Source organism: Thalia democratica, chromosome 4, assembly GCF_965202585.1.
Source record: "Thalia democratica chromosome 4, ktThaDemo2.hap1.1, whole genome shotgun sequence".
In the NCBI taxonomy this organism is placed as follows: domain Eukaryota; kingdom Metazoa; phylum Chordata; class Thaliacea; order Salpida; family Salpidae; genus Thalia; species Thalia democratica.
This window is the reverse complement of record NC_139168.1, coordinates 65,821,025-65,834,448: the sequence shown is the minus strand read 5'-3', so window position 1 is coordinate 65,834,448 and position 13,424 is coordinate 65,821,025. Positions and strand designations below refer to the sequence as shown.

Genomic DNA, 13,424 nt, shown 5'->3' with positions numbered 1-13,424 from the left:
ACATAAAAAAGTTATATGATGTAATATTTTAACAGTCAAACTGACTATTCACAGTACTTTTGAAAATTTTGTTCCTTTTTGAAACAATAGTATAAAACATTTAATTAGCATACTAGTTAGTAAAACATGTTAAATAATATATTTTTCCAACATGTACTTTGCTTTTCTTTTTTTTTAAAGTATTTAGTATTACATACTATGAAAAAAAATGAAAATATTATTATTAATAAATGTAATATCAAAAAATTTAAATTAAGACAGATAAATTTTAAACACGAGAAAATTATGACAAATGTTGCCATAGTAACGGGTTCCAACAAGGGCATCGGGCTCGCCATCGTCAGGGGGCTGTGCCAGAAGTTCGACGGGGACGTCTTCATTCTGTCCAGGAACGAGCAGCGCGGCAGGGAGGCGGTGAAGACCCTTGAGAGAGAGGGACTCTACCCCCAGTTCCACGAATTGGACGTTTGCGACGTCAAGAGCATCGAGCGGCTCAAAAGCTTCATGACGTCACAGTACGGGGGCATCGACGTCATCGTGAACAACGCGGGCATCGCGTACAACTCGACCGACGCGACGCCGCTAGTGAAAAAGGCGGAGGACTGCGTGAGGACGAACTACACTGGAACCGTCGACATCAGCAGGATCCTGTTTCCTATTGTGAGGAAGGGTGGCAGGATCGTCAACGTGTCCAGCACTTTGAGCATCATGTACCTCAAGCAGTTGAGCGAGGAGAACCAAAAGTTCTTCAGGAGGGAGACGCTGACGGAGGAGGAGCTGACGGGGAAGATGGAGGAGTTCGTCGAGAGCTGCCGGAGGGGGACTTGCAAGGAAGACGGGTTCGTGGAGCAGCCGTACGGAATGTCCAAGGTCGGCATGTCCGCGCTCACCTTCGTGTGGGCCAGGAAGCTAAAGGGTAGTGACGTCATAATCAACGCGGTGTGCCCCGGATGGGTGAAGACGGACTTGGGCGGGGATAAGGCCTCGAGGACGCCCGATCAGGGCGCCGAAGCCCCCGTTTACCTGGCGACGCTTCCGGCCGGGGTGGAGTCCCCGAACGGTGAATTCGTTTCTTCGGAAAAGAACATAAAGGAATGGTGAAAAAATAAATTATGTTTAAAATATTTAACAGTTTTGTGTTAAAATTGAAATGAAGTGATATTTATGACATTGTTAGTTTGAATACTTTTTCTTTTGTTATAAGTGCTGAGATCTACCCAAAAAAAAAATATAGAAATTCTTTTAAAAACACGTTTAACAAAAACATTTAATCAGCACTAATACAGTAAAATAACTTTTTAAAAGCTATTATGCCAACTTTTAGAAACACAGTTATAAAAAAGTTAAAAAGTTACTCAGATTATTTATGCAAATGCAACAAGTCACTTATGTAGATATTCTTCTAATCATTTATCTACAGTATAAAAATTTTTAGAGTTTATTAATTAATTTAATTCTTTGATATTTTTAAAGATTTAAGCATAAATCAGTTCCCTTGACCATATTACCGAATGTCAATTTTTTTGTCGTTTTCAATAAACTTAAAAGTTTATAAGTTTTATATAACTATCACTTATTTTAGTTTTCAATTTGTTGTTTTTTAAAAACTAAAAAGAATATAATGTACTATCTATAGAAAAAATCAGATTGGGTAAAATGTGTCTTGGGTTACAAAATAAAATTAGCAAAGTAAGCATAAAATTTCAAGTGTAAAATTATAAAAACTAATGAAAAGTTTTTTTTTTCCTGAAAATAATCGTTATAATAAACAAAAAATGTTATAAAATATTCAACAACTTGTAACCCAACTAAACTTGTTACTAAAATCAGCTCAGCAGTTGAAACCATTATTTAACATGTAACAGTTATTTTTCGAAACTTAGAAGCTTAAAATAAATGTTTTTTCACATAACTCATAAATATATTTTGACCAAAGTTTTTTCAATAACTATCTTAAAAGTCGTTTTTCTATTTTATCTTTCGTAAGAATAAAATGTCGTTTTTAAAAAACTAGTTTGTATATCACTTTCAATTAAAGTTACAATGAACTTCTTAGTTAATCCTCAGTAATCTTTTTTTTTAATACGTGTCGGTGTTTGTTGAAGTATTTAGATTGTAAACATTCGTTTTGAATCGCAAGAATTTGGCGTGAAGCTTAAATAATTCCTTCCAGCAGAATTGCTAGATTTCCAGAAATAAAGAGTTTTAAATCTAAAACATTTTTTTTATTAAAACGTTATGTTCAAGTAGATTTGAGGCGGTTTAGTAAACTAATTCTGGTACTCTTCCTACGAAATCAAATAACTTTTGGTCCGTGCTGGAATTTTTGTTAGAAAAAACATTGTATATGACGTTCCACTAACTAAATTATTTTCTAAGATGTACGATCTAAGTTTAAGAAACTAAATCATTTAAAGCTAGGCTTACACCATATTCTAATTCTCGTAGCTTTCCGATGTAAAGTTTTAAAAATTTATATTTTTCGTTCTACTTTTTTACAACGTACCGCAAGCATATTCATAATATCTATATGAGTTGTTTGAAATACTTCAAAGTAAAAAAAAAAAACAGCAAACAACATTGTTTGTCATATTTTCATTATGTAGAACGATTATAAGGCCTTGCTAATTGCTTATTCAATCGGTATATTTCGTCATGGTAAGAAAAATTCCTTATTTTTTTTAGCGTTACTATTTAGTTTGATTACTTATATTTTCATTAATAAGTTTAAATTTTCTTTTTTTTAAACATTAATTAAGATTTTGTTAATTCAATTCAACATTTTGTAGACAACAAAATTGATGAATTTATTTATTTTTATTTCTTGCATTTTGTCATATCGAGTATTTTATATTTTCAATATTCAAAAGATATATTAATTTTCCTTAAAATAAAAAAACTTTTTTTTTGTAAAACTTTATTTTAAAAGGAAAAGTTTACATGATGTATGATGTGGAGTATAAACAACTTTTAATATTATTATAGTGGGAAAGAGAAGCTTTTAGATATTCGTGCATTTTGAAAACTTTTTTTTAACTTTTACTCAGTTTTAATTTAATCTGTTACACTTATAATTTTTTTCAATTTTAACAAACAAGATCTTGCTCAAACTTCTTGGTTTTTCAGTACCAAATTTTTTTAGATAGAGTTATCAAAAAAAACTTTGTGACCTAAAGTTCAATTATTTTTTAATTGTTTATATCTATAAGAATAAACACGTTTCAAAAAAAATTAATTGAGCTTATGATTTATAACAAGTTTAGATAAAAAACATTATAATCTAACTTCATAGGTATAATAATTTTAATTAAGATAAAACAAAAACTACATTATTTTGTATATAAGAGCCTATCTATTTTTATTACATGGGTATTCTTTATAATATTTAAACACATTTTTGAGATAATATAAAGGAGTTGAGTCTAAGGTTCGTATTCAGTTAAAAAAAAATTTTAAACGTTTATTTTTGCTTTATAGATAATAACTTTTTTGTTTCGATTATATCAAAACATTAAAAAGTAATTTCATGATCTTAAAAGTCAACTTATTTTTCTACTCTTCTATTATTTATAAAATTCAAAACGTTTCGAATAAATTTAGAGAAACTTTTATTTTTTATTCAATTTAAAAAAGTCTTAAGTTTTTTTTTTTACTTTTTTACATATTACACTTTTTATTAAGGCTAAAGAAAACAGCATAGCTTTTTTTTGACCTAAAAGATCAATTAATTTTTTATGTTTTTATTCATTACATTTATATATATTTGCTGCTTCGTGATATTTTTAAACATGCTAAGTCATAGTTAAAACAAACTATCACAAAAATTACTCACAAGGTCTTTTTTGTTTTTCTAAGACAAAAACTTTACCTACTGCTACATTTTTAAGTAGCTTAAAAATGTTAAGAAACATATATTAAAATTTAATACTTACCTTGGGTAAATTTGATTATAAAAAATAGTCTTTTTTATTTTAAACTGTAGCGTCCTTAAGAAAACTATTTTAAGTCTTATATTTGCTTATACTTTATATTAGAAACTTGAAATACTTATGATTATTTAAAAAATATAATTTTGCTTAATACACTCCACAACTTTAGTATTATAAATCAAACCTTTAAAACTAAAGTATAATAAGTAAACAACGAAGTAAAAAAACAACTTTTATTTCAAGTGAAACTTTTCAAAGTACACAATTATAAAATTGTTATAATCCAATACTTGAAAGTTTGAGAAATAAAATTTAGTTTTCGGGAGTTTAACAAAATGCAAAGCTTAATAAAATTGAAATATAATAAAACAGAATATTTCTAATTTTTTTATTATCCATATCTTAATATATCAAACATACTACTAGACAAAATATAAACGATAAATATCGTTATAAAATCTAAATTTAAAATTTAAATCTCATACAATTTTAAAAGAAATCATTTGATACAAGTTTGAGTTTTATAGAAAAAACTAACTTATAGAAAAAACAAAAACAGAATAAATCAATAATGTCCAATTTCACAAAGCCCGTAAAGTTCTTGTGACTTGGGCAAGTTTTCGAGCGCTTTTTTCTCGTGCCTTATGACAACGGCTTGATCGAGCTCGGTGTCACGTGGCACTGAAGCCGACCAATAGTAGAGCAGCTGTTCAAACGGGTTTGCGCGGGAAGCGAACAAATATTCGCCGTTCAACAGTTGGAACTCGCTGTTCAAAGTTTTGTCCTTGGCCCGCTGGCATCCGATCCAAACATCGTTGCTGTCAATCGCTTCTTCCACCAAACTGAATAAGTGAAAAATTTCAAAATTTTTATTTTTCAATATTTAATTTAAGATTTTATTAATGTAGAAAAAACTTATGCTCAATGAGATTTTGAAATGGTAAAAAAAAAAATAAAGTGTCATGTTTTATTCCACGTCCAAAACACGTTTTATCAAAAGATTTATAAAAATAATCAATCTAATGAGCTTGAATGGATAATACCAAATTTTAAAAACTTGTTCATTACACTTGCTCAGTAGCAATACACAACTTAACTTGAGTAAATTCTTTAGCTACTTACTCCTTATACGATGTACGAAGTCTTCCAACGTATCTCTTCAAAGTGTTGTGGACCAGTTGACCTCCCATATCTTCGCACATGTCTCTTGTTTCTTCCCAACTTCCTTTTTCCGTTGTCAGTTTGATGTCAAATCCTGTTTTATAAAGTAATGTCGTTGATGAATTGTATATAGAGAAGGATCAGTTCATCTCTTTTTGAATAAGTAGTTTGTCTACAAATGTACAAACAGAATGCTACATGCTTAAAGTCTTTGCTTGGCTTTTTTGAATAGAATTTGTGCGTAATTTTTATCATAAGCTTTTAATTACTTATATAAAGCACTTGATATGAGCTTGTGGCAAATACACTTATTATACTGTTATTATAATTTTAGTTCAAAACGGTACTTATTTTTCTTGCATTTATAGTCCAATTACAAATAATTGTAGACAAAACTCATACAATTTGTTACTTGAGTCTTAATTCAGTTTGACTTCTATTTTAGCTTAGGTAGCAATACTTATCTATTTGAATATATTTTCTAAGTTTTAAACTCATGAATGAACTCATGAAAGCTTTAAGCAACTTTTAACTTTACTTTTATCCTAATTAACTTACGAAAACGTGTATATATTTACTAAATTGTACTAAATTATAAAAAGTTATAAGTTGTCATTTAAGTAATTACGGAAATTTAAAAACATTAAGTTGAAAAACGATATAGAAAAATTTACATAGTAACATGTTTTTTAGTCTTAAAATAATTCTACTGTAGTATACAAGTCTGAAAACAAATGCTGAACATCTGAAGAATCAAAATTGATAGTAAAAAATACTAAAACGATATTTGAAACAGTTGTTGTACCTGCGTAACAGACAAGTCGTTCTGATCTGTCAGCTGAAACGTACCAGCTTCCTCTGCTGCATCTCGTGTAAGGAAGATTTGGCACTTTGGCGTCTCGAGCTGAGCAGACGGCAATTTCGCAGATTGAAGCCTGGTAGGATTGGTAGCACCCGAAGTCGCTCAAACAGCCGCGATCTCGGATGTAGTCCACGCAATGCTGAATGCTTTGGAAGTTGTCGGGTTCGCGCCGGCAGAACTGCGATATTTGAGATATCAGAATTCTTTTACCGTCGGGCAGGGTGACGAAGTCGTTTGCGGAATAATCGGACCCGGGCCGCTGCAAACCAGTCCACATCTTGCTTCCTGGTAATGTGTCTATGATCTTCTTTATTCGACTGTAATTTGGGTATAGTATAATACATGTAGATTTTAAGTGCTTAGTTTTACCTCCAGAAATTAGTTATTTGTACAGTTTTTAAAAGTTTAGCAAAACTATTTTGACCTGAGAAAATGTTTTTGTGACAACATAAACCCTTGTTTTTTATTATTGTTCTCTATGAATGTGGTAAAATATTAAAGATGTTCATATAAATATTTTCAAAATACGGCTTATTATTATTTTTGCTCGACTTGTCAACTCAGTTGAACTTTAATAAAAATAAACATTTCAGTTTCAAAATGTTTTAACTTACCGTTTTCTACTATTCAAGTACCGAAATTTGTCAATGCAAATAACAAGAAAAACAAAGATAACTTCTCTAAAGTACTTACGGCATATAAGCAGGGATGAAAAAAGTCGTAGACATCAGGGTACCTTCTACCGATCTGCAAGCATCGTCGGCAAACTGGTATGAGTTTGACTCTTCTCTTGGCCTAAGCTCGAAGCGGTCAACTTCGCATACAATCGGCCGTTTGCTTTCACAGTCTAAATTAACAACGCAGAAGCCGTTTGTGCGGATGAAATAGCAGATCGAAGAGGCGGAAGGTTTTGGGAAGCCTGAACACCAGTTTAAAAAGGTGTCGCTCAATTCTGGCTTTCCGTAGATGTAAGTGTACTCGAAGTTTTCATCACTCATGTGCTGAGTTATAGCCTTCAAATACCTGTTGTATAAGTTTACATTTTTAATGTTATAGAAAATAAACAATCACCGTTTTGAATGCAATTTTTTCTTTTTATAAAACGTAACTAGAAAAGTAGTAGGGTTAGCAAAGTGTTTTAAAACAAACTTTTCATAATCTACATCGTCAAGGGTTGGTCCAAGAAGGTCTGCAGACAAATTGTCGCACTTTTCAACTGCCTCATCGTACGAATGAGCATCCGTTATTATTTGATACGCTTTACATTGTCCTGAAAATTTTTTATCAATAAGGCGTATATTGCTTTTCATATACAACGTTTAATAAAAAAACACCAACTTTTAATGCACAACGGTTTTGCCACTTGGCTCCCAGAACTGACTTCATTCCACTGCACAGCATTCGGAGGTACTTGTTGGTTGCAGTGGAATGTAAAAGAAGCTGGAAAGTAAGAGGATATGAGCAGGTGGTAGCCTTCGTCGCAAACGTAACTCTTCCTTGTTCCTTCTACATCTTTCATGCTGGCATGCTGATCGGTCAACTGGTGGAATTGACCGTTCTCGATGGAAGTTGGCAACAGTTCGCAAACTGAAATTTGTTGAAATTTTCAAAACTTTTATAACTAATCAATATTTGGTACAGTTATATTTGTTGCCAAAGAAGGCAAACTTTTTGTAAACAGTAATTAAGTTTTTTTGATATATTGTCTTCCATCTAAAAGCCAAATTTTTATGCAAAAGACTTAAAGTTAGCTAAATTGAACACAAAACTTAAGCAGACGTCCTTAAACTCATTAAGCTGCGTAAATTAGTAAGTTTTACAAAAAAAAGTAGTTGATTTCCCATATGTATGTTTTAATGCAGAAGTGATTGTCATAAGAAGTATTGATAGTATAAAGGTTTAAAACTGAAAATTAAATACTCAATAATTATCATTACTTAGTACACGTTAGCTATATCACTCCTTAGAATTTACTTTGGTAGCGTGTCCAAAGTGTTCATAAACTTTTATTTTCATCGTACGTGAGATTTAACAGCTAAGAAAAATAGTTTTATGTGTATTGTAACACGTTACTTTAAAAGTATTTAATGAGGTAAAACTATAAGCTAAAGCTCTGGAAACTAGAGTTCACTAAAAATAATAACGAATATTACTAGGGATACAGCTGGGTGCAACAGGATCGCTCCAACTTCCGTCTCTTCCACATATACGAGTTGAATCAGTGAAGTTGGTCAGCGTGTGGGTTTCAGGACAAGTGTACTCTACAACCGTGTCGGTGAACAGTCTTCCTTCCCAATATGTGCTGGTAATTTTCCAAGTTGCCAAATCGTCGCTTGGTGGTGTCAGACAACCTAAATTAAATTCATTAAACACGTTTCACTCAACTACTAAACATGCCAATTAGTTTGATGCAAAAAATACTAGTGTTTAATTCAAAGTGGTACGTTAAATTTACTTGTAATGCAGCGCGATCTTTCCAAAGAGTGCCAGATACCATTAAGATCACACCTGAAACCAATGACTCCGCATATTCCTAGATCTTCTTGAAAACCGTCGCGTAGCTTTTCACAGCTCACACGCAACGAGCCAGGACGGTCCACGAGGAAGTACCCTTGGTCGCAAACAAACCTGAATTCTGTTCCTCCCACATTAATGTCTGTCCTTGGCCTTTTGTAATATTCGACGGTTGCAAAGTCCATACTTGTAATTGGCAAACTTTTACATTCTGGAATACATACACTTTTCAACTTTGTTTAGATTTTTAAATATTATTTTTTTAATTTTAGTTACGTTTATGTTTTTGTTCATAAATAGTTATAAACAAAATATTACCTCTAGAGCAACTTTTAACATCTAGTGGTTTTGAGGAATCAGTGCATGTTACAAGGCTATTTGCGCTCGTGTAAAGATATCCTGTGTTGCACAAATAGTTGGATGAAATTATCAAAACGTGTCTTTCTCCTACCAAGTCCGATAAAAACTGTGAATCCGCAGTGAACCGTTTGCCATTCGGGATGTCTGGCCAGTCGCCACAGTCTGAAGATTTCCAGTTAATTTTGTTAATTCAAAATGGGAAAAAACTTAAAAACTAAATAAAAAAGCAAAAAAGAAGTTTTAATTAATATATATATATTCTGAAACCTAACCCGGATAGCAAGCACCAGAAGTAAACGACTCTCTGGTTGTGAGAGGAATGTCGTATTCTAACGAATTTTCGCTGCATTCAAATCCCTGGAAAAACTGCGGGGCCATGATGAAGCCGTTCTGGCAAACATAATTGACTTGCGTGCCTGGAAGATGCACCCCTTCATACTGCCATTTGAAATGCTGAGTTGCATTGTCTAATTGTGGGGGCGCAGAATTGCATTCTGTTTCTATTAAAGTTGTGGAAAAAGTTATACTAATGTACTTTAATTAGTATTTGTATATTTTTTCCGTAATTTTTGCTTAACTGTTTTAAATTTGTTTAGTATTATTTAAATATAAAAACTTATGAAAAAAGTTTACACTCTGCTCAAAGTATTGTGAATGACGTATTAAAGCTTTTAGAAATATACTTTTTTAAAACGCAATGTAATTAAAGTAATCTTTTATAGTTCCAATTACAAAAACGTTGTTTAAAAATGTTTTTATTATTACTAAAGCAGTATAATATTATGTTTTGTAATCACCTTTTAGTAGAATAAAAATATACTATAACTACTTAAGCAATATTTTTAACTGACCGTTTTACTTTAACTTTTAAGCCATCAAAATAAACCTAGTCAACAATCTAACCAGTGTAGCAGCTTTTGAAATCATCAAATGTCCATTCCCCGTCATCACCGCACTGCAGCACGCTGAGACCTGAAGGCAAAGTTCTGTAGCCGGCTTCGCAAGTGTACTTTATTCTGTTCGGCGGTAGGTAGACACGGTGAGTGCTCATGAAAAAATCAAACGTGGAATAATTGTTGGTTGGCGGGGTTGAACACTCTGTGGTTTTAAAATAAATTGAAACATTAAAACTTTAAAAAACCGATTAAAACTTTTAATAAAATTTAGTACAAATCATGAGCTTAAACATTTGTATACGACTTGGTCACCTGGCAAGCAGACCGGCAACTCAGGTTCAAACGTGAAGCTGGTATTCGAGCATTTCAACACCATCTCGCTTCCGGGAACCGTCGAGTGAAACGGGTTGCAAGAATAAGTCACCTGGTGCGGATACTTGCTGCTGTACAGTTCCTCTTCACCTTCAGGATACTCATCCGACTCTTCGTTGACCAGGAAAGATCCGTTGTCGATCTCGTCTGGATTCCCGCAATCTTTAAGAACAAAAAAATGAGTTGTTTTTAATTTATTTTTTCACGTGCAAATATACATACCTCGAACACACGTGATCTCGGGCGTCCATCTGCCGTCGAGGCCACAACTCGATATCGAGTTGATCAGGCCGTAGTTTGGTTGACAGCTGAAATTCAACGATGATCCGGTTATAAGCTTGCCCTCCCTTGAAACATTCTTTGTAACAACAGCGGGCAACGTTTTATCGTACACGGGTATGCTGTTGCATTCTAGAAAAGATAAACTCGTAATAAATTTGATAACATTTCAAGACACTTAAAAATAGTCCGTTAAAAAATTTTAGAGTAGGAAATTGATTTGAGCCTGAGAGGATCTTTTTAGACGCTTGAAATTTGTCTAACAAACAGTTTGCAGTAAAAACTGGTATTTATTTACCTTTTAGACAGACAGGAGTTTCCAAGGGAAACCAAACAGGACCGAGCCTGCACTCGAAAACGCTGTTCGACTCGTTGTCAATGTGATAACCGTCTAAACATTCGTATTCAATAAATGAGTCGTTTAAAATATTAATTGTTGAGCCTTCAACGGCTGGAGGAGTTTCACATTCTGTTAAGTGTAGTTTATTTGTTATTTCTTACGCACAGATTTAAATATAACTAAAAGTATTTGTTGGGATAGTGATAATATTTTCATCATTTATTAACCGGGAGCACACTCAGGAGGGGAGTCATCGCTCCAGTTTGCGTCTCCTTCACAAGTGCGAGTCCCGTCCTCATCGGGATATTTAAAAGTGTGTTTTTCCTTGCATACGTACTCCACTACGGTGTACGACCAGTATTCTCCTTGCGCGTGACTGAACTTTATCGTGGAATTTAGAAAGTCGCCTCGAGGAGGGTCGTCACATCCTTAAAATAAACAAATTGAGTAGAAAAGAAGTATATTGTAGATAAAATTAAGTTAATAAATTAGTTTAAATGCATTTAAACTAATGAAAAAACGAATCAACTAAACTTGTTAGGTCACTAATTTTAGTGCTTAAAAACTTCTGAAACAAGTGTAGGTGTCAAAATAAAAGAACGTCTTAAATTTTTTTCTTACATAAATGAAAGTTCAACAGAATAAGAATAAAAGCTTTTGATTAGCGTAACTCACTTTTAATACAAACCGGTATTTTTTCGTAATTCCACCTTCCGTTTGACAGGCAGGACAAAGTTGTACTTGAAGCTGTTAAGTCTGAGCTCAACACGTAGTCATCATCACAGCTTAGTTCAACTCGGTCACCGGCCAGATAGAAATTAGTCCGAGCTTGTACAGATGCTTCAAGACTTCCGTACGGATCGTTTTGCAGGTTAGGGCAGCCTTAAAGTCAAATAGTAGGTGGACTGATAAACAAACACTTATCAATATTGTTACAACTTACGCCTCAAACACCTAGGGTTCAGCTCTGAATTTTGCCAGCTCCCAGCGTAGTTGCAACTGTATCGGCTGTTTACAAAAGTCGGAGTGAATCCTTGGTTGCAAAAGTAGTGTATGGTTGTCGAGAAGGAAACCAAGCTCCTTCGATTCGGTTGCCTAATAACTCGCTTAACCCCGTTTCGTATTAAAAATGGGAGTGGCGGGCAAGCTAAAAGTTATTAGTAATTTTTTATTTTACCTTAAACTTATGTACAAACTTCAGTAGCAATACTTTGCGCTGAAAGGCTTTAACAAAACTAAATTATTCGACATATTAAAAAACAGAAAAGATAAATACTTACGGTCGTTAATTTAAAACATTCAGTTGTTTTGTAATTTGTTTACAAAAATTTATCTTTGAAACTAAAAGAAGCTAACCGGGTGCACAGAATCCAAGCAGCGTGTTTAATCTTCCGAAAGGACCTTTATCTTGAATATCTTGGTGGCGACAGCTCACAACTGCCACCCGCGTCCAATGGTAACCCTCGTTACAGGTGTACCTGACGACTGAAGGTATGGAGTATGACGCATTGACTTCAAGATATTTTAGCACAGTTTTTATTGAGTTATGTGGATCGGGAAACTCACACTCTGAAATAAATTTTGCATTTTTAAAATAAATTTATTTTATAAACCTTTTAAAAATCCCGCGCAATTTCTAAAAAGCATGCCGAGAACAGAGTCGTACATGGGTCAATATAGACAATTGTAAAAAAAAAGTTTTAACAAACTAAAATTGGAAACATAAAGGCTTGCTAAAAACTTAATTAGAAGTGGTAATTGTTAACCTAGGAACAACATATTTCAAAGATACTGGTGGTAGCAGTTTAGTTTTTAAATCAAAATAATTTGAAATTGACATCATGTACCTTTTCGAACGTAATTTCTAACTAAAAAACTATAAACTGCTACTAGCTTACTTCAAGTGAATTATAAACACAAAAAGGTTGACTAAACATTAAAAATTAAAAATACCAGTGACGCATTTTCCAAACTTTTCCTTGAACTTCTTGTCGTCCATTTTAATATCGTGAGGTTTTTCATGCGAAGGATGGTATTTTCCATACGCGCCCACCCACGCGCCGCTGCTGGTGCATTTCGCCCCGAAGAAGTCGTCGGGAACGGTTATCGGGTACTGATCGTTGCATTCGTAATGCAGGATCGTTTCCGGAAGCCACATCGAGTCGGTAGAGTTTGCCGGAGTCGGAGGCCTGTAGTAGTCGTGGTGCGAGGAAAAGGCGATTTGCGGTGGAGACGGGCACACGTCATCTGTAAAAAAAAAAGTCAAATTAGATTGTACTCATACTTTTGGGGATTTTTTCTTACCTTCAACGCAGCCAATCAGCGTGTCGGGTCCCCACCTTCCGTTTTCCTGGCAAGTCAGCGACGGGTTGGAAGGAAGAAACCGTTTGTGGCCGTCGCAGGAAAACGTCAGCACGTCGCCGTAGACGAAACTGGACAGTTGGGGCTGCCGCTGGTGGACGATGTGGGTCGTTGCTCCGTCGAACGACGGTACACCTTGGCAGACTGAAACGTAAAAAGGTTGTTAGTTACTTGTCTGTTTGTACAACTTTGTTGGTTACATAAGAAATTACACAAATTTTTTGTTTTACTTTGTTTATACAACCTCGTTTAGCTAAAAAACAAGTATAGAAAAATTTAAAAAAACAAAAATTAAAACAAAGTTTAAAAATAGATGCGCATTAGTGTTTTGTTAAAATAAATGTAGTTTT

General features: G+C 33.6%; 1 pseudogene; it reads left to right on the top strand.

Moving 5' to 3' along the window:
- Positions 1 to 285: 285 nt before the first annotated feature.
- Positions 286 to 1,101, top strand: LOC145833583 (carbonyl reductase [NADPH] 1 pseudogene; annotated as a pseudogene).
- Positions 1,102 to 13,424: the final 12,323 nt, after the last annotated feature.